The sequence below is a fragment of the Lepisma saccharinum genome, chromosome 21, assembly GCF_977018435.1.
Source record: "Lepisma saccharinum chromosome 21, izLepSacc3.1, whole genome shotgun sequence".
In the NCBI taxonomy this organism is placed as follows: domain Eukaryota; kingdom Metazoa; phylum Arthropoda; class Insecta; order Zygentoma; family Lepismatidae; genus Lepisma; species Lepisma saccharinum.
This window is the reverse complement of record NC_139249.1, coordinates 6,197,401-6,221,998: the sequence shown is the minus strand read 5'-3', so window position 1 is coordinate 6,221,998 and position 24,598 is coordinate 6,197,401. Positions and strand designations below refer to the sequence as shown.

The 24,598-nt window shown below is 38.5% G+C and overlaps 1 protein-coding gene across 1 annotated transcript in view; it reads left to right on the top strand.

Annotated features, from left to right (window-relative positions):
- The first annotated feature begins 1,442 nt into the window (after positions 1 to 1,442).
- LOC146004091 (astakine-like) overlaps positions 1,443 to 24,598 on the top strand; it is a 30,403-nt gene continuing 7,247 nt past the window's right edge. The window contains exon 1 of the mRNA XM_083142723.1: positions 1,443 to 1,640. The gene's annotated coding sequence lies outside the window, so the exon portion shown is untranslated. The remainder of the gene's footprint in view (positions 1,641 to 24,598) is intronic.

Below are 24,598 nucleotides of genomic sequence, written 5' to 3'. Positions count from 1 at the left end.
TGTTATCACGGCAAAAGAGAAATATTTTTATCTCTGCCAGGGATGTTTCTATCCTCTTCAAGGACAATGGAATTGAAAGCACAGGCGGGCAGACAAAAGTATACAAACCATGTAACAGGCACAATCGAGAAAACATTCGTGTCGATTAACAGGGACACCATTCTGCAACTGACCAACCTTACTGAGTCAACAGCAGGCTGCTTTCCACTTAAATTTTCATGACTGATATTTTCCATACGAGGTGTGGCTCGAGAGAAAACCCGGATCGATGTTGCTGTCGACAAACGGCAAGCGCGTCAAGGTCAAGCGGTACATGAGTATATAACGTGATGTCCTGCCTATCGACGGTGCGATTTGCCAGGGTGCGCGGCGATCAGTTCCGCTGTAGCTTGTGGACGAAGTGAACCGTACATCTGTGCTCCGCCGGAAAAACGTTAAGTGTGAAAGTGGAACAGCGTATCACTGTGAAGTTTCTTATAAAACTCGATAAATGCGCCACAGAAACTTAAGGTTTGTTGAAGGAAGTGCACGGAGATAAGCGTTTATCACGCACGCAAGTGTTTGAGTTGTTCCAAAGTTTTAAAGAAGGACGAGAAGTGATCGCGGACGACTTGCATCCTGGACGGCCTTGCACGTCAAAAACGGAATCAAACATTGCAGATGTCAGTGAATTGATTCGATATCCGTGGGATTGTGTACGTTAATTGGGTACCCGAAGGTCAAACTGTCAACCAACATTATTGCATTACGGTGCTGACGACCCTTCGTGAGCGAGTAAGACGACGACGACCTGATTTGTGGAAAAGCAAGTCATGGATTCTTCATCAGGACAATGTTCCTGTCCAAACAGCATTGTCATTCAAGGCTTTTTTGGCCAAGAATGGGATCCCAGTGTTAGAACATCCACCCTATTCGCCGGATCTGGCTCCGTGCGACTTTTTTCTTTTTACTCCCAAAGGTAAAATCAGCACTGATAGGAATCAGATTTACGACCGTTGAATCTGTGAGAACAAAAACGACGGAGGTCATGAACATGTTTTCAGAAAATGATTTCCAGCACTGCTACCAGCAATGGAAGATTCGTATGGAGAGGTGTATCGATAGTGCAGGCGAGTACTTTGAAGGGGTTAATGTTCGTTTTGTACAAAATAACCAATAAAAGATTTTGTAGCAACAATCAGGTTTCTTTCTAGCCACACCTCGTATATTAGTGTTCACAATAAACTTGTTTGAGGGCTTCAGCCCACGCAGCTCTTAAACGAAGACGCCCTTTGCAATGAATTCAGCGATGACATTGTCGCATTATCAGGACACCCCTAATCGTGGTTCAATTGCAGGGACTTCGAGTTAAATTAACTAGGCAGACGAAGCTGACATCACTGTTTGGCGAAGATCCATCCACTTCCGTTTTGTATATTGAAAAAGCAAAGAAGCACTCCCATGACCTTCTCATTAAAATCTTGCTCCCCATGCGTGCGAAGGGGAAGGCGTGATTACGTTACGTAAGATCAACGTCATAATTCACGAAACCACCAGCCTGCTTGTTAACGGCACGTTTATTCGTGATTCTTACGAATCTATTGGCGGAGCGTCCTTAAGCTGAGCATAGTGCGTCGCTTCACCGGTTTGTCTTCTTGCAGGTAAGCTTTTGCATTGTTTTTGCACTTTCTTTGGTTTCCTACGCAGATATGTCAATCTCTAAGATTTCAATGGTATGAAACTTCTGTTAATCTAAGTAACTAACTCTCTAGCCTTCTTAAACCTGAAGGTTTATGGCTGCAGCAACACAATCCTTCAAATCTGTCCCTCTTCTGGGCAAGATCAATCCCCTCTAATCCATCCTTACCAATTTCCTTTAGGTCCATCTCAACATTATCCCTCCACAGGGGTGCCCAACCCCCTTAAGGCCATGGACGCATCCCCTCGAAAGTCGTTCATCAAAATCTCCCCAAAAGAATTGTTCATCATACCTCCCCCCCATACACACACGAATATAGTTTGTATAAACACGCAGTTATTGATTTTTGTTTTAATGTGGTTAATTTAATTTATTTTTTTAAAAATTAAATTTTCGAAATACGTAAGCTTTAGACAACGAAAACTGACAGTATGTTACAATTATGGCTGAGATGCTAACAATCGAAAGGCGCATAACATTCGAAACTTTTCATTGTAGTTGATATTAAAATACTAAAGAAAGAAAATGTACCGCTCACTTTCATGTTTGCTACAGGAAATAGTAGGTATTCTTGTGGAAGTTGTTAAATCATGAAGTAGATGCTGAACATCTAATAACCATAACTAAAAATCAATAACAAGTCAATCAAACGAAACGATCTCCCCATTTTTAACACCATTAAGCCTTGTTTCCATGATATGAAAATCTCAATATGCTGACCAAGGCAGAAATTTATTTTATTATAAAACATAAACTAAACGTAACGTTTCAACCTTCTAGCAAGGTCTTCTTCAGACTCTGTACCAAGTACAAATGTTAAATGTCCCCATTTTTGTATGAAGATATGTAGAATTGGTAGGTAAACTATGAAATTTTGTCCCCCCCAAAAATTCCCATGACGCAGACGCGTCATGAATTCCCCCCGTGGGCACCCCCGTCCCTCCATCTTCGTCTTGATCTTCCCACAGGTCTCTTACCATTCTATAAACTCTTCTTTCCTCGTCCCACATGGCCTGCACATCTAAGTCTTCTTGATATAATCATTCTGATAATATCTAGACATGAATACAAATTATGCAGTTCTAAATTATGTAATCTTCTCTACTCACTTGTCACCTCATCCCTTTAAGGTCCAAATTTTTTCTAAGGAATTTATTTTCAAATACTCATAATTTATATTATTTTAATGTAAGGGACCAAATTTCACATCCATACCTGTATAGTACTGCAGACAAAATTACTGTTTTGTATATTTTAACTTTTAGTTTCTTACATATATACGGGAAGATAAAAGTTTATGATGAGAAAAGTAACACGATACTACATGTAGGGAGCGAATATAAAGTTACTAAAACTCTTTAAGATCACTTTAGAAGGCATTATAAAATATAACAGACACAAAAATAGACAGTGCTATTAATTTCCATTTGTCAATTGCACACTTATCGATTTGAATGTTTGATACTCTATTTCATTTTTCCAATTTTCTGTCGCTTTCCTGTTATTTTTAGTTAATCGTGATTACACAAAATTTATAAAGAGATAAAAAGAAATTCCCTAGGCGGGGCTTCAACCCATTTCCTACAAACTGTGAGTCCACCATTCAGCATGCTCTGCAGTACTTATCAAAATTGAATGTTCAAAAGATGACATGATAAGACCCAATATAGTAGAGGCAAAATCAAAACAAGGTCGGGCTGCCGCGTCCACGACTAGATTCAAACTGGCATATAAACTGCCAGGAATGATGGTAGCGTCTTGGGTCCCAGGTAACTGCATTAATGAGAAAGAAACCGAACGTCCCCACTTGACCCGACGTCCCCGTTTTAGACAACTCTTCCCTATATGCAGATTGTAGTACGTACACAAATCGTACCTCAATATCTTTTCAATCACTAAAAACAAAATAGTGACTTTTCTCTGAAACAAATCAGGTATCTATCCCCTTCGTATGTCTGAAGAGGTCGCATAGTAAAGAAAATTTGGTTTACGCCAGTATTTCATTACCATACGGAAGCCGAGGTCTCAAAAGAGACGGAGCATCTCGGACACCAAGTCTCTGTCTCGTCTCGAAGAGTCTGGTCTTACTCTCATCCAGGCTTGTTAAAGGTCCAGGAATTTTTAATAAATTCAATTCCGGTCCAGGCGAAAATATTAGCAAGCGAAAACGGATTCTGGACCGTAAAGAACCATTTCATCTGTAAAGTATTTCAATGCTGTCCAGGAACCTCATTTCCGGATGAATTTTAATACGTTCCAGGAACCTTCTTTTCCGGATGAATTGAAATACGGTCCAAGAACCTTTTTCCGGATGAATTGAAATACGGTCCAAGAACCTTTTTCCGGATGAATTGAAATACGGTCCAAGAACCTTTTTCCGGATGAATTGAAATACGGTCCAAGAACATTTTTTCCGGATGAATTGAAATACGGTACAAGAACCTTTTTTTTAGGATGAATTGAAATGCGGTCCAAGAACTTTTTTCCGGATGAATTGAAATACGGTCCAAGAACTTTTTCCGGATGAATTGAAATACGGTCCAAGAACCTTTTTCCGGATGAATTGAAATACGGTCCAAGAACATTTTTTTCCGGATGAATTGAAATACGGTCCAAGAACCTTTTTCCGGATGAATTGAAATACGGTCCAGCAACCCTTTTCCCGGCTCAATTTTAATGCGATCCAGGAACATTCTTCCCGGATCAGTTTAAATAGGGTACAAGTTCCGTATTGAAATGAAACAATACGCAACTTGGGCCGAATTTAAAATGTGAGAGAGAAAGAAGGTTCCGGTCTTGTTACGGAACCCAACACAACCTATTAGAATGTATGTGTTCCTGGATAATTAACAATCCCAGGGTAGTTAAAGATCCCAGGAATTGTAAATTAATTCAATTCCAGACCGGGAGAGAAAATCAGCAAGTATAAATGGATTCTAGACAGTATGGGTATACCCATAATTGGCATAAAGGAGGCATATTGCAATAGAGAAGACATTTTTAAAATTAAAAAAAAAAATACAACGCGTATGTTAATGATTTAATTTAAAAATAAAGGCTATAGCAGTATTTTGTAGGCTATCGTATAAGCAATCGGGGCGATTGGGTTACAAAATTTGGCGGGGGTGCAAGGTGCCAAGACTGGGGGAGGGGGCTAAAATGGTATAATGTGGGAGGGGGCAACCGTCCCGCCAAAGCCCCCCCCCCCATCGCCGCCACTGACAGCAAGTTATTGTATTTGATACTCTTATCAGTTTATTCACAATTTTAATAATATTACTAATTACACTAAAAGTGAATATCGTGGTGAAATCTGTACTTATGTAAAAAACAAACAATGAATAGAAAAATCAACACTTTTTCTTTCGTTCTCTCAGTGTTTAATAAAAATACAACACGTTTAGCGATGAGAGCCTTCAAAGTCCGCCGACAATTGTTTTGGGGAAAAGGAAGAACATTATTTAAGGAGATTTCATACCGAAGCGACACGTGTCGCTTGAGGATAATAAGCTCACTGGAGTAATTTATTTATTTATTTATTTAAAGACATGACACTACAGGCAAATGCCCACTTACAGTGTCTTGTATTATAACACTGTTTGGTACACAAAATATGCAATCAGCAGATTTCAAAAGGTACAATACTATGATAATATGATAATATGTGTTACAGTAATATAAAAATTAATATAAGATTAGATATGAAAAAGAAGTATAAAGTAGTAAACTGACAGGTGAGGTTAGAGCTTACACATGATAACCAAGAAAATAACCATGGAAAAACATATGAGCTTCACCTTACATATAAACGATGATATATAGATGTAATGATAGTAATTAGTAAATAACACAAAAATAAAAAAAAATAGGTTGGACTCTTTCGCCTGTACATAAAGAGACTGAACTACTAAACAAAGTTAAGTCTGGTGTTGGAAGTAAGTTTCATCCATAAATAAATACAAACGAGACGAATATACCCTCGACACAGTGGCGTGTCCAATGGGGGTTGGTTGGTGGGGGTCATAACCCCCCTTTGGCCCAGTATTCTTAAAAAAAAGAGAACGTCAAAGGGAGGAAAAGATGGCAAAATGAGAGCCGACCACCAGAAAAAGTGTACGTAACCCCTCCTTTTCGAAAATCAAATCCTGGGCACGCCGCTGCCTCGACTACAGCGATGCTCGTAGCATCTCTTAATTTACGGTCCAGTTTCCCTGTGCAATCTCATCCATCCCTTTAGGTACGCCCTTGAATGGAACGAAACAATTGAGAGGGCAATTTAGTAATTTGGCAGCTCTGAAGATAACTGCGTCACAGCGTCTTGAAGTGCAACTGGGGCAATCACAGAAAAAGTGTATAGAGAATCAACATGATGCAAGTCGAGGCAACCATACCCGATGACGTACAGGTAGTGTCTTCGCATTGTAATTAAGAGGCTCCGGTTTCGAAACCTGGTGGAGGCACATAGTGGTTCGAATCACACTTTAAACTGTTGGTCCAGTCCTAATTATACTATCTGCGCATACAGTAGACTTACAACAGCAACCCAAAAGCAATTTCATGTGGGTAGAACACCGTGTGCGAATTAAGGTGGGGATGCAGGGGATTTACCCCTCACAACAAAATGTATCCCGGCAATTTATCCATGCCTGGGATGTTTATATCCCCCTCAAGGAAAATTAAATTGAAAGCATGTAGTATGTAACAAACGTGTAACTAAACTCCGTACCAGCTAACTGTAGACCAGGCGAACGAGAACAAGTCTCTGCGCAAGTAGTGACGCGAGACGGCTCCACCAATAAGAGTGAGAGAAACGGGATTGCGTAATGGGCGACTGGAGTTACCCCGATTTCCCTGCTTCACTCTGCAGCGTTGCAAACTTTTGAAAACGATAATACCGTACGCACATGACGAACGGGCCATACGCTTGGATTAAAAATTTCTTATGGAAATATTAGAGATAAAACAGCAAGTGCAAATTTTCACAAGTCGTACATTTAACGTACGGACTAAGGTTTGGACCGTACGGTTGGCAACGCTGCGCTTTCACCACTCGATTTCCCCCCTCCTCTGCTGCTATGCGCGGCCCTGCTCCACAGTTAGCTGGGACAGGGTATAACACAAAAAATCATTCGTGTCCATTAACGGTCCAGTCATGAAATATCTCTCTGCTCAAAAGTATGCAGCCTTGTGAATTAAAGAAATACCTCATTCTGCAACTGACCAACCTCACCGAGACAACAACATGCTGTTTTCTACTTACGTTTTCATGGCATATTGATGATACTTTACACGTAGAGTGTTCACAAGAAACTTGTATGTAGGTTGCATGCATGGGCCGTGCCCCCCCCCCCCTTGAGATTTCTGGAAAGAGTTAATGTAATTCGAATGGTAAAATTGTAGAGATATTTTATAACAAAAAGTATTGTTTTCTGTGACTTACAGGTCGTAAGTTACAGGAACTATTATTATTATTTGAAGAAAGGTTACATTTAAGCTTACAGTATATTTTACACTGATTATAAAAAAGCGCTCTTTGTCCCACATGAATTAATGTTAAGTATACAGTTATGCAAATTGTATGTAGATATACAGAATAAGGGAATTACAAATGTACGTAATTTTAAAGAAAAACATTAGTAGTAGTAGTAGTAGTAGTAATGTAATAATAATAATAGTAATAGTAATACTGTTACTGTGGCCGCGGTGGCTCAGTCGGTAACGCGTCTGACTACCATGCTCAAGGTTCCGGGTTCGATCCCCGGCCGGTTCAAATCCGGGAACTTTTCTAACGATGGAAGCGGCCCCGGCGCCTACCCAGCGTCGAATAACATGGGTACCTGGGGGAAACCCTGGGGGGTAAAGGCTGTCCTTCACATCACCCCCACTCACGACCGGATCAAGAAAGTGTGGGGCGTTACCCCCACACCCCCTATACGCCTTCATGGCGTGGTGCTATGCACAGGGGAGCACTTTACCTTTACCTTTTTGTAATAGTTATACTACTACTACTACTACTACTACTACTACTACTACTAATAATAATAATAATAATAGTTTCTGTGACTCTGTTACCCCTGAGAAAAATCCAGATGGCGCCCTTGGTTGCTTGAGCATTAAGTTTGAACTTGGGAATAGAAATTTGGCCAAGGTTTCGGTGTTAGTTCGATAGCTCTCCTTGTGTATGAATTTGGGATTTCATAGAATGTAATTGCATGTACTAAGTACAGTAAAATCTCGTTTATTCGGACCCCGATAAGCCGGTCTTCGCTTAATCCGGACAGGCAAATATATATATGCAAGGTTTTGAATGTGGCTAGAAGTCAAAAATCGCATTCGTCATATTGATCCGTAACATTTTACTGTACTGTATAGTGTATTTAAGCCTATGCCCTTTAAATATACCATAAAAAATGTGTTTTGTTGCTATAAACGGAGTTTTAATGCACTTTCTACTGTTCTTTTAGGTTATTCAGTTAATCCGGACTTTCGTTAAACCGGTCAACTTATCCCCCCATTAGTCCGGATTAACGAGGTTTTACTGTATTTCTAAATAAGATTTAATTACCTAAATTGGTACCAGTCCAAAGGTACTTAGAACCGCCAGGCTTAGTTCACTGAATCGTAACATATACAAATTTTCATACTCAAAAAAATAACTCCCGAAATGTAATCACAAATACGCCACCGAGTGGGCACCCCCCCCCCCCAAATCAAGAGCTTATCTCGCACAGTGGTAGAACAATGGAAAACTACCGATCATTTACAAGGCACCTTGGACTAAAAACCATGTTACGTAAATACTTTAAATAGATCATTATCTACAGCAACCTCATCCGGTTGAAGACTTCGTCTCCTGTGAAACCCCATGAATCACCCGTCGCTTTCAGAATGTTGCATTTGGCAACACTGAACTACGGGAAATAACATATCAGTTTTTGTCCATCGCTAACTTGTGACGAATGCATAAGTTGTTATCCGATCAAAAAATCGTGGCGGATGGTGACAACATATTAGGTCACGGCTGAAAAGAAGCCCTCTCAGGTTTTAGTCACGACTTACCGTTATTATTTGTGCATGAGAATATCTCTATCGTCTTCAGTATCCTGAGCAGTGATGTGCGTCTACGAGTAAACAACGATAGTCTACATTCTACACGTAGACTATTTTATACATTTAGATTACGTAATCCATGTAAACAACATGGCGAAAGGTGATAACTTAGCAAAGGGCGTCGTGGAATTAGAAGAAAGTTATACTGCGTATCAGTTGCTGATGTGTGAGAAGAAATTTTCATTTATATTCTTCCAAATTAGAACAATGTCTCACCTAGGAAGAAACCTAATATAGGAAATATTCTAGTGTTTTATGGGGAAAATACCACTTTTACCTCACGACTGCCATCTGTTGTTGTTTTCTGCATACTATTTATCTTCTTCGATAGTTGATAATAGAAGTGAAGAGAAATTTGTTGTAAATAGGATTCTTTTCATTTCGTTAGGAACCAATATAGTTGAAAATGTCACTTTCCTTTCATGAAACCCTTGAAAATTAATTTTAATGCACTTTAGATTGTCTTCGTAGTCTATGTAAACTACAACCCAATGTAATCTACGCGTAGATTACGTGTAGACAACGCATGTAGACGTAAACTTATAGTCTGAGCCACACTGATCCTGAGCCACAAGCAGTGGTGGCGATGATGGCTTTGCCTTCCCTTCCAGAACTAAAACGATTATTTAAAAATATAGCCTATACGTGTATGTATGTGTGTGTGTGTGCAAATCGCCATCACTTAATATATTATAACCTTCGCGATTAGTAGCGAGCGGATTTTTAGGTAAAAACATATTTTTTCTGTTGCTTCGGAAGTCAGCAAAACCTGGTAGGAGTGCCAACCAAATGGTTGCAATGTAATCTGTGAAGTCTTATTTAACATAAAAATGCTTAATTTTACCTTTACCACATGAAACATATTTCTAGGGAAAGAACATAAAGTGTACATATTTTAGACATTCCAGACAATATAGAGTTTCCGAATTGTTTTATGTAAACGCATATCTTGCAGTTAATGCATAGACAGAGCAGCACACGGTAAATTAGTAAATTACTATCCCATTCGGGACTCCTGAATAAATAATTTTAAAGCTCTTGCCTGTGTTGTGAATCAGTTTGACAAATCTAACGTTTCGCCCATTGGGATACTTCAAGATTTATTGAATGTTTACAAAACGATTTGATGCTTGATTGAATTGTTGTTTTAAGTCCACTTTATGCACAGACAGGCTAATCGGGAGTTGACCTACAGTTTAAAGTGGGATCCGAACCACTATGTGCCTCCAACGGGTATCGATTACGAAACTACCCTGCAAAATCCCATCAACATAATTTTCTGTTTTCAAGCCGAGTTATGATGATAGTGTGTGTATTACTGTTAACACTGAATTGCAACATTTACTTCGAAAACAGGCTGCCTTTGCCGAGGCTCTTTGTTTCCATCTAATTACACGTTGTAAGAGAGACTGACAGGGAATATGAATTCACTGAAGGGGAAACATGAGTGAACGTGCGATCTTATCAATTCCTTTCCAAGGATTTTAAAAAAGAAACACGTCAAGTTGCTGTTTCTTTATTTGTCTATTTCTCTTCTCAATCCTCTCCATGCTACCTCTCTCTCTCACATTTCATTTTTTTTATTTCTCTATATTCTTTCTTATCCTCTCTGTATATCTCGTTTTCTCTTTCTCATGCTTATATCTTTAAGTTCTCTGTCTTTATCGATAGCTTTCATCTTCTGTCTCCTTTATTTCTCTTTAATCTCTTTTCTATCTTTTTCTCTTCCTATTTTCTTCAGTTCTATTTCCTTTCTCTCATCCTATTTTATTTCCCTTTTTACTCTATCTCTCCTTCTCTCTCTTTTTATATCCCTACGTTTCTCTGTTTCATCCTCACTTTTTCTTCCTTCCTTTCTCTCTGGTTTTTGTAGTTCCATTTCCTTCTTCCCCACTCCCTCCTTTCTTATCTTTTATTTTCTTTCCTTGTATCTGTTTCAGGGTGCGAAATCATTGAAAACTGGTGGGGGAGAAAGTTCTTAATCTTCAAACCCCCTCCCCCACAAACATGTGTGTATTATACGATATACATATTTGTAATGCTATTAACAGTAAAAAGAAATTACTCAATTAAAATTAAATTATTATTATTATTAATTACATAAAGGAGATATTTCTTTTACTTTTATGCAAATCAGGTAGTGCATAAAAGCTAACTAATTCCTTTAGTAACTGGTTAAAAATGGTAATAAATTATTAAATAATTGAAGTGGTTTTATTATGTGTACGTTTAATCAGTTACATTTCATAGTTATTATTGTTTTGCATTCTTGTTTTACCTTTATTGTGCGTATTGATGTAGATTTGTTAATGATCCTTGAGAGAGAGAGAGCATTCAATACTCACAACTACACTAATTTGTGTGCTTTCGATATTATTCTTAGTAAAGTATATTTAAAATTAAAAGTAATTGCTTATCACATGTTTGCTATAACAAAATCCCCCCGGGAAATTTTTGTTGGGGGGGAATTTTGAGGCCAAAATTATTGGTGGGGGGAAATCCCCCCTGTCCCCCGAGGATTTCGCACCCTGACCTCTTTCCTTTTGTTCTATATCGATCGGTTCCTTTTCTTTTTCTCTGTTTCTCTGTTTAACTCTCTTCCTATCTCTATCACTAAGAAGAAATAACCAAGAGAATAAAATATATTGATTGATTGATTGATGTGGTGTTTTAAGTCCTCTTTATGCACAATAAGGCTAATCGGGACTGGACCTACAGTTTAAAGTGGGATCCGAACCACTATGTGCCTCCACCGGGAATAAAATATATAAACAATGAAAATATAATTGTTATTATACAGTAATACATCTCATAAACTAAGAGTAGACAAATATTATTCCAAATTCTTATATAATAGGGGAGATTTTTACTACTCAGCCCAACAGATGAGTGAATATCCAACACAATTGTTATTTCACAATTTTTTTTAAAAAAATCGTACAGTTTACTGACAGTCATTGTATTTTGTGGTTAGATTTTGCATACCTCATTGAAGAAAGGCTGTAAAAGTCAGTGGAAAATTTTACTCATAAGGTTTATGTTTTTATACCTAAAATTATAATTTTTGGAATTTTGAAAACTGTGGAACAATTTATTTTTTGGATTAAATGGTATAATATGGAAATACAACCTGGTTCCTGTATTCTTATTCAATTTTTTTTCGATCTAAAGCCTGGTTTACATTGGCCGAGTACACGGGAGAGTAGCTGGAGCGAGTAGGGTAATGCAAGCTGCTCTCCCCTTGTAAACAACTTGGGAGAGAACTGGAGTACTCGCTCCAGTAGTCATGACAGTCGAGTGGCTGCCCACGGAGGACAGCGACTCGACCAAGTTGCTTCCTCTCCGATCGATTTTTTCACTCGCGGGTAAACTCGACAGACCACTCGGTCAATGTAAACGTTTTCTGAGGACAGTATAGAGCCTGTGTTGTGTAAGTGTCCAATGTCCATGGAATTTGTGTCGATTATAGGAACAAACAAAATAAACTACGGGCATATGAGGCTATAAGTGTAGGAGATGAGACTTGATGTTTTTGGCGTAGGAGAAGTAAAATTAAAAATAAGTAATTTACGTTCTACACCAGTGGTTTCCAACTTCAAAAGGTCCGAGGGCCAAAATTATATCCAGCAGGTTATTGGCGGGCCGCATTTTTTGGGGGGAGATTCTTTCGTATGACCTAAATTTCTAAAATGAGGCAATAAAAACAATGGAATCACAAATCAAAATTGTATAATTACAATTTATTTCACAAAAAAACCAATACTTATGGATGAATTGAAAGAATTGAAAAGCACACCATACAAATATGAATCCTTCATATTAAGTGTTCAATGTGAAAATTGAGGCCGATCTGCTTCTATTTTTAAAGTTGGAATGTCCACTTCAATTTCTGCATTTGAGTCTCAGAAGGTGAAGCAGTGAAGAATCTGCCAGTCGGCTTCTGTAGCGGTTCTTGATGAACTTCATTGAAGAAAAAACACTTTCACACGTGTATCTATTGCCGAACATCGATGTCATTCTTTGATCGAATCAATTCTACTTGTGATATTGTCTCTCTTTGCAGAGCTTCCGTTCCTTCAGTAAAATAGAACGTATTTTAATAAAAATACATAAAATTAATGTATTTTGCAAACTGGCTTCGCGGGCGGCAAAAAAGACAAAATACTGCTCTACCTTTTGAAAATCTAGTATCAGATCTCTTTACATTAAATTTTATGTTCAGTAAAATATATATTTGTATTCTGGCTTTCCAGTACATCATGTATAGTTTGGTTAAATGGCCGCTAACCCTGGTCATGGAGCAACTGGTGATGTATTTTGGCTGCTTATTGCAGTGGTTCTCAACCTTTGTGAGGCCACAGCCCAGTAAATTTATTTCTCAGAAGTCAATGCCCTGATCCCAAGTATTTCACTCATAAATACATTTCTGATCTGTAAACTTTATATGGAAATTAATATTAATATATCAAGTATGGCATAATCATTGTTCGATTATGTATAGACTTTCTGTCAAATATAAAATTAGATTTAAAAAATTAGTCGTACACCCCTGGGTGCAACGGACTTTTTGCGCCACGGCGGTTGAAAAACACTGGCACTAAAACTGAAGTATAGAAGCAAATAAGACTGGCCGCAAATCTGGACTGGAACTACAGTTTGAAATAAGATCCGAAGCACTCTGCCTCCACTGAGGATTGAACCTCAAACCTTTTCTTATTACAAAGCAACAGCATTACTTTATTCCCCTCCAGAAGCCCATTCATGAGTATAAAAGGAACCTCCTATCAAAAAGCTAGCCTTTTTCCATCAACAGTACTTGCAATTTATTCTCTGTGATTTACAGGCTAAATGAAATCTTAATCTCTTATGAAGTAGCTAACAATCTTGTCAAGTATAGAGAACATTCAGACCAAAGGAACACATGACAGTAGGGGTGTCACATTGAAGTGACAGGTGACGTGGACCCCTTCAGTCTGTAAGCAAGCATACACAAAGACCGAGGCTACATGATGCGCGCCAATGAAGGAGCTTTCAGACTGAAGTCACAGATGACAAGCGATGCGGTCTCCTTCAGTATAAAGAAAAACGTTCACCGTGCATGCAAGAACAACAGACCGAAGCAGCACGATGCACGCCATTGAGAAAACAGTGTAGTCTGAGCAACATGCAAGTGACATGTTTAGCTCGTTGGCGCACTTCGGTTCAAAAGGTTGAATGAATTACTGAGGGTCTGCTTCCAAGTGACACATGTCAGTTGTTGCTTCGGTCTAAAAGTTCCCTGAGAAAACGTTACGTGACAAGTGACACTTGCAGTTTATGTTGCTTCGTTTCGAAAGGTTGAATTTACTTCTAATGGTTCGTTTCCCAGAGCCACGTGTCGCTTCCATCTCAAAGCTCTGTTAAACAGGATATATACACAAATTCACATAATACGTATACTTCTGAATATGTGTTGTGAACAGTAAAGATTTTTAATTGTCCCGAAACATCGAATATTTTTATATTAAAATTTGTTTCATATTTTATGACACCAACATTTAAATTGAGACACAAACATGTAAAAGCTTGTTTTAAGTCCATTTCATATTCAGATGTGCTCATCAGGACTACATGCTTAGTTTTAACCCTAGCGTACCGATGCCATACGACAAACTTACATACCGGAGGGAGGCTCACAAGCCCATACTTTTTTATCACTAAAATTAAAGAAAACATTTTATTAATGAATCACTGCTTCCTTTGCTGATTATGCAGTTATTTATTAATTTTAATAATTACAAAAATTGCTATCATTAATAAAAAATAATAACCAGTTATTGCATGAGTGTCTCACATATATTTTATCATTAACTAAAACTCACAAAATGTATAATAATTTTTATTAATGTTTTTTAGTTTGTAGAAGTGTGGTTGTTTATTAAATATAACAATTACAATAATTACCATCATTACCAACCAAGTGTACACTGTCACTGGCATGAGTGTCTCGAATGAGACACTTTCAAAGATGGCGCCTGATATGCGCACCAAGTGCAATTTGCCTTACATTACATTACATTACATTTGTTTTTATGAACAAATGTAATAAATATATATTGGGAACATCCTAGGAAACAATGTAATTTATTTTCAAACAGTTGATATATATATAAAATAAAGGTGGTGGGTCTGCAAGCCCCCCCTCCCCTTCTTAGTAAGCTAGGGTTAAAATTGTATCTGAACCCTTATGCAATATGTGTCCACTGGGATTGGCCAATATCTGTCTCTTGACTTGAAAATTTCTTTTAGCTAGTTGTAAAATATGTCGCTACAAACCTGTAAACTCAAAACAGTAACTTCAAGGTTAGCTCTAATTGGTAAAAAACAAAAAAAGCCAAAATTTCCTGTTCTTTTTAATTTTTTTTTATTTTTAAAAAGCCGGCTTTTTATCGCAACAAACTGTCCATTCTTTTTTGCAACTCTAGCCATAATGCAGCTCTTACTTTGGTTATTCTGTTAGAATACTAACTAAATGAACTTTATTTATGTTATTAACAACAAAAATAACAATCTCTCTGATCTTTTGTAACTTGAAATGAACGATGCAATTTCGAAGGGAGGGTCGACGGACCTGTTCCAAACACCCCTCCTCTCCCGGCTCAAGGTTGCAGCTCAGCTGTGGCATCTTTTCAGTAAAAAAAAAAAAAAAAAAAGGCTGTCGACTGTGTCATAATGCTAGATTATGTTATGTTACCTCTGCATAATTTTCGTGAGAGCATCCCCTATAATGTAATGCTAATGCCTTGTAATCAAGAGGTCCTAACTTCGATTCCAGTTGGAGGCACGTTTCACAGTGGCTCGGATTACACTTTGAACTGCCTGACCGCAAAGTGGGGTTACACACAAACTTTGTTTTGTTTCTAAACTTGCTCACAGTTTCATCAAGGTTTGGTTTAATTGAAACTAGTGCATTTTATTATAAATTGAGTTCGTATTAAATATTTTGAACCTGATTGCCTTAGTTATTACTTCACGAAGTATTTAATATTTACTAAAGATTCGAGGTTGGTAGGAAGAAATGAATGATAGTTTAATACTCGAAGATGTAGGTACCCGAAGGATGGATCCACTTTATGCACAGGTAGGCTAATCTGGACCGCACATACAGTTTAAGTGGGATCCAAACCACTATCTACTGTACCATCACCTTGTATCGATGGCAACTACGCAACCATTGTAGCAGCGAGTACCGCTTTGCTTTCTCCCCTTATCTACCGTTATGCGCGGCGTTGCTTCGCAGACTCCTCAGCTCAGACAGCTGTAAACAATGGATTCTACGAGCAAAGTCCCCTCGAAAAAGTGGAGCCTCAGGAAGTAACCCCCTCCGTTATCCACTCCTCATGGAGTTTTCAGTGTTAAACGACAAGCGATATGTGTCGGTTGGAAGCGAACCCTCAGTAATACATGAAACCTTTCAAACAGAAGCGACAAGAAAGGATGAACGTGTCGCTTGTTGATTGCTTGTCGCTCGGCCTGGGCCGTTTGCTGAATACCGTGCATCGTGTCGACTCGGTTTGTCGTTCGCGCATGTGCAGTGAATGGTTTCTTGTGAGGGAAATCGTGTCGCTTGTCGCTTCGGTCTGAATGCCCCTTCACTGCAAGTTGATCAGCCTTGGAAGTTGAGCAACACTGCTAACGCCATCTCTAGACACACGAACGAACTAACAGATTGGTCTACATTGCATACAAGTCAGAGAAGATAACATTTTCAAGAAGTACAAGTCTGCAACAGTATTTAACAACAAGATATTGCCTCCGGAGAATGTAAAGCCATTAAAGATGCCTTCATAAATCACGAACAAACTCCTAAGGAAGGAAATCTTTACCTTCTGGACAATAAATCAGAACAACTTCTTCGCTTCTTGTAGGCGAGATACCGGGCAATGCGTTAATTCACACCAAAACTTGGAAGATTCACGTAGAGATGGCGCAACAGTAAATCTCCCAAGGGAACATGTTAGATCCATTTAATTACATCAGACGCCCAAATTAAAGCGCAGTATACACTAAAGACATTATGTCCGCTAAACCTCGTTATGTAACGCTAGCCCAGTTTTAAATGGTAGCCAAAGTGCGATTTTAACTTGCTATATCCAATGTTGGACATTCGTATACGTATTTACAATTGCACATTATTATCATTAATACCTGTAAGAAAATTAATAATAAAAATTACATAATGAATCATCATTCCTCACCAAAATTGTCCTTAACGAGCGTTCATAGTTCCACTGTTGGACTGTATTTAAATTGTTTTATTTTTCACGAATTTTTATTGCATTTTTGGATTTCGCAACAAGTGTACAAAACACTTTCTGGTTCCACAACTACTTTTGAAAAACAAATTACATTAGCATTTGTTTACCTATAGTAGGTGAGCATTTTGCAGACTAGCGAGGCTCTGGCGTCTGGACTCACAGCCAGTATAATCCTCTGTGGTGCTCGGGTTGTGTTGAACACGAACTAGCCTTTTAAACGAACTCATGATAACTTTATCCATAGTCATGAAAGAAGACAGTTTCTCCGAATCAATCAAGCAGGGTTGGCATGTTTAAAACAAAAGTGTTTAAAACAACTTGTTTTAAGCGTTTAAAACACACGACTTTGTCTTTTTACAAATGTTTATAAAACATTTAAGACAATGTGTTTTAAACATGTTTTTTTCAGACTTGTTTAAAACGCATTTTGATACTTGATGTTTGATAGTTTGTGGGTATTTGCGTGTTTTGTAACTTTGGATTTTCATTCATTCTGCGACGAGCTACATGACATTCGTTCAATTTATTAATTTAGACCAGACAACAACGACTCAATAACTGAGTCTCAACGATCCTGAAACGTTCAATATGTCATTAGTTCGAATTATTTGTATTGATAAACTTTGCCTGGTAACGCTGGTGACGCGTGCAGATCGCTGGAGATTGAAATTTTATACCTTCAGATTTCAAATAGGATTTTAAATCATTTACATCTAACAATAACCACTTTCCATAGCAACAGCATTAACCCAATTTACACATGCGAAATTCCCCCCTTCTGAAAGAGAAGAATTTTTCATTTAAACATTTTCATTAACAACCAAATACAAATGGAAGAAAATGCTGTAGTACGTAAATATGAACACAAGAAACAGTAAACTTATTTATTGAATTGAATTTAACACATATTTCCTAAGTATGAAAGCATCAACAATCTGTCCTCATTAAGTTAGGAAACGTGAAATAACTGTCGATATGTGATCGAAAAATTACCATGCATTTAGCATGCACCTTTAATGCTATATAAGGAATTACAAAAGTCCTAATTACTTCCTAATTTGACATAGAACCAATCTTGGACCATGCTTCTCGTTTATTTTGGCAAGTGCTATGCGTTTCTTGCACGAAAATAGATCGTTTTACATGTGCACAGAGCCCTTTTCAGACATGGCGTCGATGGCCATTTTGTAAATAACGCATGGTCTGTGGCGTGTACTAGTACCGTTTCCCGTAAGATCCAACACACGCAAGATAGCTATCTCTTAAACACACTTTGCTTAAACGTAGTAAACACGATTTTCGAGAATTTTCTTCCTCTCAAAGTCACTTAAGATAATTTAATTTCCTCACCTGGTGTGTCGGGAACGAAGAATCCAGCACGCACGAGTCCACACTTTAACTCTCTTGTAACCGAGAGCTCGATTCCTTTTCAACGCTTTTTTCTGCGTTGTGCTTTTCACTTCATGCTATTATCTGCCGTTTTATCCTAAGTGCAGATGTCAGATTCCTCCCGAAAGCACTGAAACCATTCTCCTTTCCTGCACTGTCGTGACATAACTCTGTTCACTCCATTTTCTTCTACCGGAAGTCCTTCTCCACCACTGCACACCCCTATCGATCACTGTTAGTCATTTTTGCAGAGCACATTTGTCTTTTCCAAACAACAATTTTTCATGATTTAAATACCACACGTTAACAGATATGTATATGCGTTAAGGAACCCAGAGTAATGCTCAATAAGATAAACTTTTTGCTGATAATTAACCAAAGGCATCTCGATCAAAACGCTGTATATTTTATTATTTTGCGCCATAACTGCGAATTGCCCATGCGTGCAGTGACCGACACATCAAAATGTCCTTGTGCATAAGGAAACCGCGAGAAAATCGGATCTTAAACAAAGGAATTTACAATTCAAATGCGCCCGACGGTCAGAGCCATCTAGCGATTCTTCGCGTAACTGTTAAAGCAACAAAGTTTTCATATTGCATAGGCATTCCACCTATCGTGAATTCTCTGCACTTGATGAGTTCATCGTCTTAGAACTTGAGTTGGGCTACTATACCCGAGCAAAACACACACGAAACTCAAGTTTCCAGAATACATTATGACAGTTCGTCATAAATGGCGCCCAACATTGGGATGAACCCTCACACAATACTTTTGTTACAATACTAAAGTTAGACTTTCATCAAATAAACATTCATATTATACATATTCACTAATATACATATTTGATATATACAGACATATTACTATATTGTTTACAATATGATACATCCCGGATCACCAACTCTGGTGACTCCATCATTCTCCAGAAAGAAGGAACCCCGCATGTGTTTTGGCGTCTTGCAGAACATAGTGGCTTGTATTTTTGGTTGGAGCTGGAAACAAATGAATGCCTAGGCCCACCGCAACATTATACTTACTTGACTATTAGCCCGCCGCAAGCATAACCTAACTTGACCTCTACCGCATCATACCTGCCCCCACCCGCAAACTCAACAACACCCCCATGGAATTACCTAAACAACTCTTAATTCGATTCTGGAATCATTCTATCTGAGCTAATAACTATTGTAAACGTTTCACCTTATTTTGGAGCAATCTGGAAGATTTCAGGCTCATCTCGCATGCTAGTACGCCGCATAAATTTCACCTACTTGGTCAACTCGCCCGCCGCAGGCTCAATCTCACTTTACCCATACGAGAAATTTTAACCTTGAACTTCCCCTACCCCGCCTATATCTACACTGTCCTTAACTACCACGTCTGATTTACAGCTAAACCCCATCGTCTGTAGCATTTCATCCACACCTTCCAAATTCAAATCTAGTAATCTTTTCACCCACATTTTTACCTTGTCCCCTGAACAATTCCAAACTTTACAATTTTCTATCCACTGGTGATCCAATTTTTCTCCTGTCACACAATCTATCAATGAAAGCGTGGAATCTTTACTGTTCTTAACACAAAGATAAGGGCCGACAAAGAGGTCACAATATTTTCTTATCACCTTATCTCCTGTACCACTTAAGGTCTGATTCTTAACGAAGACTAGCTTACCCTCTCCCACTACAGGTTTAGCATCCATCTTAGCATTATGTTGCTTCAATTTATTTTGCCTTTTACTAAGACTAGACAGATTCGCCATGACTAGCTTGTCATTCCACGTGACATTGTTAGCATCGACCCCCAGCATCGGTATATCGGTCAAACTCTTTGTCATGTTTAATCTCAACTCCATTGGAGAATATCCTGTTTGTAACGAAATGGAACCATTCAGAAGGCGCAGAGCTTCAGGTACCTTTTCCGGCCATTTGTTGTGATTGGAATTACAGAGTATTCTCATCAAACGGTTCAATTCCGAATGATAGCGCTCTACCCAATTTGAGCTCGGATGGTACACCGGAGTGTAAACAAGTTGTACCCCCCATGTTTTCATTGCATTCTGAAAAATTTTCGATTTAAATTGTGGCCCATTATCCGAAACTAACTCTGAGGAATCCCCAAATGAACAAAGTACACTTTTGACAATTTATTCACAATGGTATTGGCATTGCTATTAACCACCGGGTATGCCACCATGGCATAATTGAGAATATACTTTGCTAACCAGTTGAAACATCCCAGAACCCTTTAACATGTTAAATTTCTTTTACACAATATCTACATTCAAAATAGATCCCATAAAACTCAAAATTTGGTGTGTCAGATAGCCGGAAATATGTTTTTCTTACAAACACAATTCGATGTTTGGACAAACTCAGTAACCTTAATGGCGACTGTGCCAGGAGAATTCACCAAAGCCAGAAGCTACATCAAACAGATGACGTCAACAGCCCCGTAAATACATGGCGCGCAATCACTACCACCAAATGTACCACTAACATTTTTGTTATTACTACTGGAACCGAACCAGGATACTCGTCCTGAGTAAACCAAAGATACGTTTTATATGTCTTAGAATTTCACGCTGCTATGCAAGATTAATTGAAATTAATTTGTTCCCTCTTGAATACTGGTTACCATCGGGTGGCATATCTCAGATACCGCCTACCATCACCATGTCATGTATACAGAGAAATCAAACCTATTGAATGTCGTTACTTAAACTCTCCAAAATACAGACTCCAGACGAACTTGTGTCAGGACTAAGCCGACACTAATGGCAAATGTCCCCTCGACACCCTATCGTTCTCACATTTTCTATGTGTGGAGACGTATTTTCCCAAGGACGAACAAATACAACATCCAGTGTCCCTGATGTTCCCTTGTGTTTCTTTAGAACGCCAATCAACACGATTCTACCCGAGAAATTCGCACAAAATTTTACAATGAAACTTGCATGCACATGTAACAACAAATTCAAAATGATACTGCCCACTTAAAAGCTGTTGGCTCCAAAATGATAGTGAGGCTGCTTGACTTGTTAAATGCTCCCATTTCAAATTTTCCGCAACAGACCGTCCATCAGATATATTTCCTGAGCTATAAACTTGACACCAGACCCCAACTGAACTGACGTTTCAAAATAAACACAAGTTAGTATTCAAATGACATTTATATTCAAATATTTATTTTAAACTACCCAAAGACACATTCGTTATTAAATCCGTCAAATTAAATATATTATCTTTAATATTTACATTTTGTACAAAGTAAAGTTACTATCACTGATTAGAGAGTGATGATCGCTCCGATGATCTCATCAGGCTTCATCTTTGAGCAATCATACTCAATATATGCATCCCATGCCATTTTCTTCTGACATGAGTGCGATGCCAGATCATTCTAACCCTGTACCAAAGAGACAAAGCCAAGAGAAGACAAATACTCAAAATTTCCCCCAAAACTTTTGTATTGGTACTTTTCCGAGGATACCTTTTTGTTCTTCTCTTCCTAATATGGCTTGGATGGAGAGATACTCTTCCTCCAGCAACAGTTCGACTTACTACCAAAGTTTTCTTGGGAAGTGAGTCAGTAGGTGACTTCATTTTAACTCTGATGCGCCTCCCATATCTGACTGAATAACCAGTGCCTAATTTCATGAAAGAAACGACACATGCCATACTGGCAATTCTTTTGGGCATGGGGACTCGCATAGGGCCACACCTAATGCAACTTCTGGGTTCGATTACCGAATTCCTCCCAACAGTCTGCAATGGATAACCAACTACTGGTATGACTACGTTGTGTACCGAATGATCTTGAATTATGGGCACTAAAGGTAAGTCAATACTATTTTCCCCAACAGACACTACAGACAGGATAGATTTGTTCTGAGATGATACTGAATTTGAGTGTAGACACTGAGAATCCACCTTACTTTCCGGACACCCTGTATCAACTTGCACCGTGTGGACACGCTTACTCAACGAAGATGAACCTAGAGAACCACTTTGTTTACAACCAACACCCAGTAATGGAATTTGCAAGCTCGGTTTTGGGAAAGATGCATCTTTTGTGCAAAAGCCGACAGGGAAAGACTCGTCTCTGTTACCCGACACCCCAAAAGACCACTCCTCGCTTATCAAATATTTTCCTTTATTACCCTTGTGGTGTTCTTGCTCTAACGTTCTGTTTCGGTTCATTTCGCTGGTACTCTGTGCATAACTTTCTGACCAGGAAGTCAGAGTGCCTGTGCAGTGGTCATGTTCGACCGAATGTGAAGTACACATGCAATTGGTGACCGCAGAAGAAGTTACAACACCATTCATCAGTTCAACTTTACTCCCTGACAAATCAAACTCCTTCGTCAAAGACTCATGCCTTTTTTCTACCAACTCAGCCCTGTACTGTGATACTGAAAACGTGAGATCATGCAGACCCTCACTTGCTTTAATTACCTCTTGCTGCAGCTCTAATATGCATTTACTGGTGCCCTCTAGATCAGACTGCAGTTTACCCACTACCTTACTTGTATGAGCAGCAAGTTCTGATTTGAGCAACTGATTGCTTTCATTGAGTTCTGATTTGAGTGACTCAGTACATTCCTTGTTCCTTTCCTCACTCTGTTTAATAAAGGCGAACAAGGAATCTAATGTAACCGGTTCCTGCTCCGTTGCCATTATTAATATTAGCTTTAACAAAAGCAATTAACCCACTAAATATTAACCTACTTGAAACCCAACAAAAAATTCAATAACGCAGCCCCTCTGCACTTGAGTCCTCATAATCTTGCGACGAGCTAATGGACATTCGCTCAATTTACTAATTTAGATCAGATATCCAACGACTCAATAACTGAGTCTCAACGATCCTGAAACGTTCAATATGTCATTAGTTCGAATTATTTGTATTGATAAACTTTGCCTGGTAACGCTGGTGAGATTGAAATTTTATACCTTCAGATTTCAAATAGGATTTTAAATCATTTACATCTAACAATAACCACTTTCCATAGCAACAGCATTAACCCAATTTACACATGCGAAATTCCCCCCTTCTGAAAGAGAAGAATTTTTCATTTAAACATTTTCATTAACAACCAAATACAAATGGAAGAAAATGCTGTAGTACGTAAATATGAACACAAGAAACAGTAAACTTATTTATTGAATTGAATTTAACACATATTTCCTAAGTATGAAAGCATCAACAATCTGTCCTCATTAAGTTAGGAAACGTGAAATAACTGTCGATATGTGATCGAAAAATTACCATGCATTTAGCATGCACCTTTAATGCTATATAAGGAATTACAAAAGTCCTAATTACTTCCTAATTTGACATAGAACCAATCTTGGACCATGCTTCTCGTTTATTTTGGCAAGTGCTATGCGTTTCTTGCACGAAAATAGATCGTTTTACATGTGCACAGAGCCCTTTTCAGACATGGCGTCGATGGCCATTTTGTAAATAACGCATGGTCTGTGGCGTGTACTAGTACCGTTTCCCGTAAGATCCAACACACGCAAGATAGCTATCTCTTAAACACACTTTGCTTAAACGTAGTAAACACGATTTTCGAGAATTTTCTTCCTCTCAAAGTCACTTAAGATAATTTAATTTCCTCACCTGGTGTGTCGGGAACGAAGAATCCAGCACGCACGAGTCCACACTTTAACTCTCTTGTAACCGAGAGCTCGATTCCTTTTCAACGCTTTTTTCTGCGTTGTGCTTTTCACTTCATGCTATTATCTGCCGTTTTATCCTAAGTGCAGATGTCAGATTCCTCCCGAAAGCACTGAAACCATTCTCCTTTCCTGCACTGTCGTGACATAACTCTGTTCACTCCATTTTCTTCTACCGGAAGTCCTTCTCCACCACTGCACACCCCTATCGATCACTGTTAGTCATTTTTGCAGAGCACATTTGTCTTTTCCAAACAACAATTTTTCATGATTTAAATACCACACGTTAACAGATATGTATATGCGTTAAGGAACCCAGAGTAATGCTCAATAAGATAAACTTTTTGCTGATAATTAACCAAAGGCATCTCGATCAAAACGCTGTATATTTTATTATTTTGCGCCATAACTGCGAATTGCCCATGCGTGCAGTGACC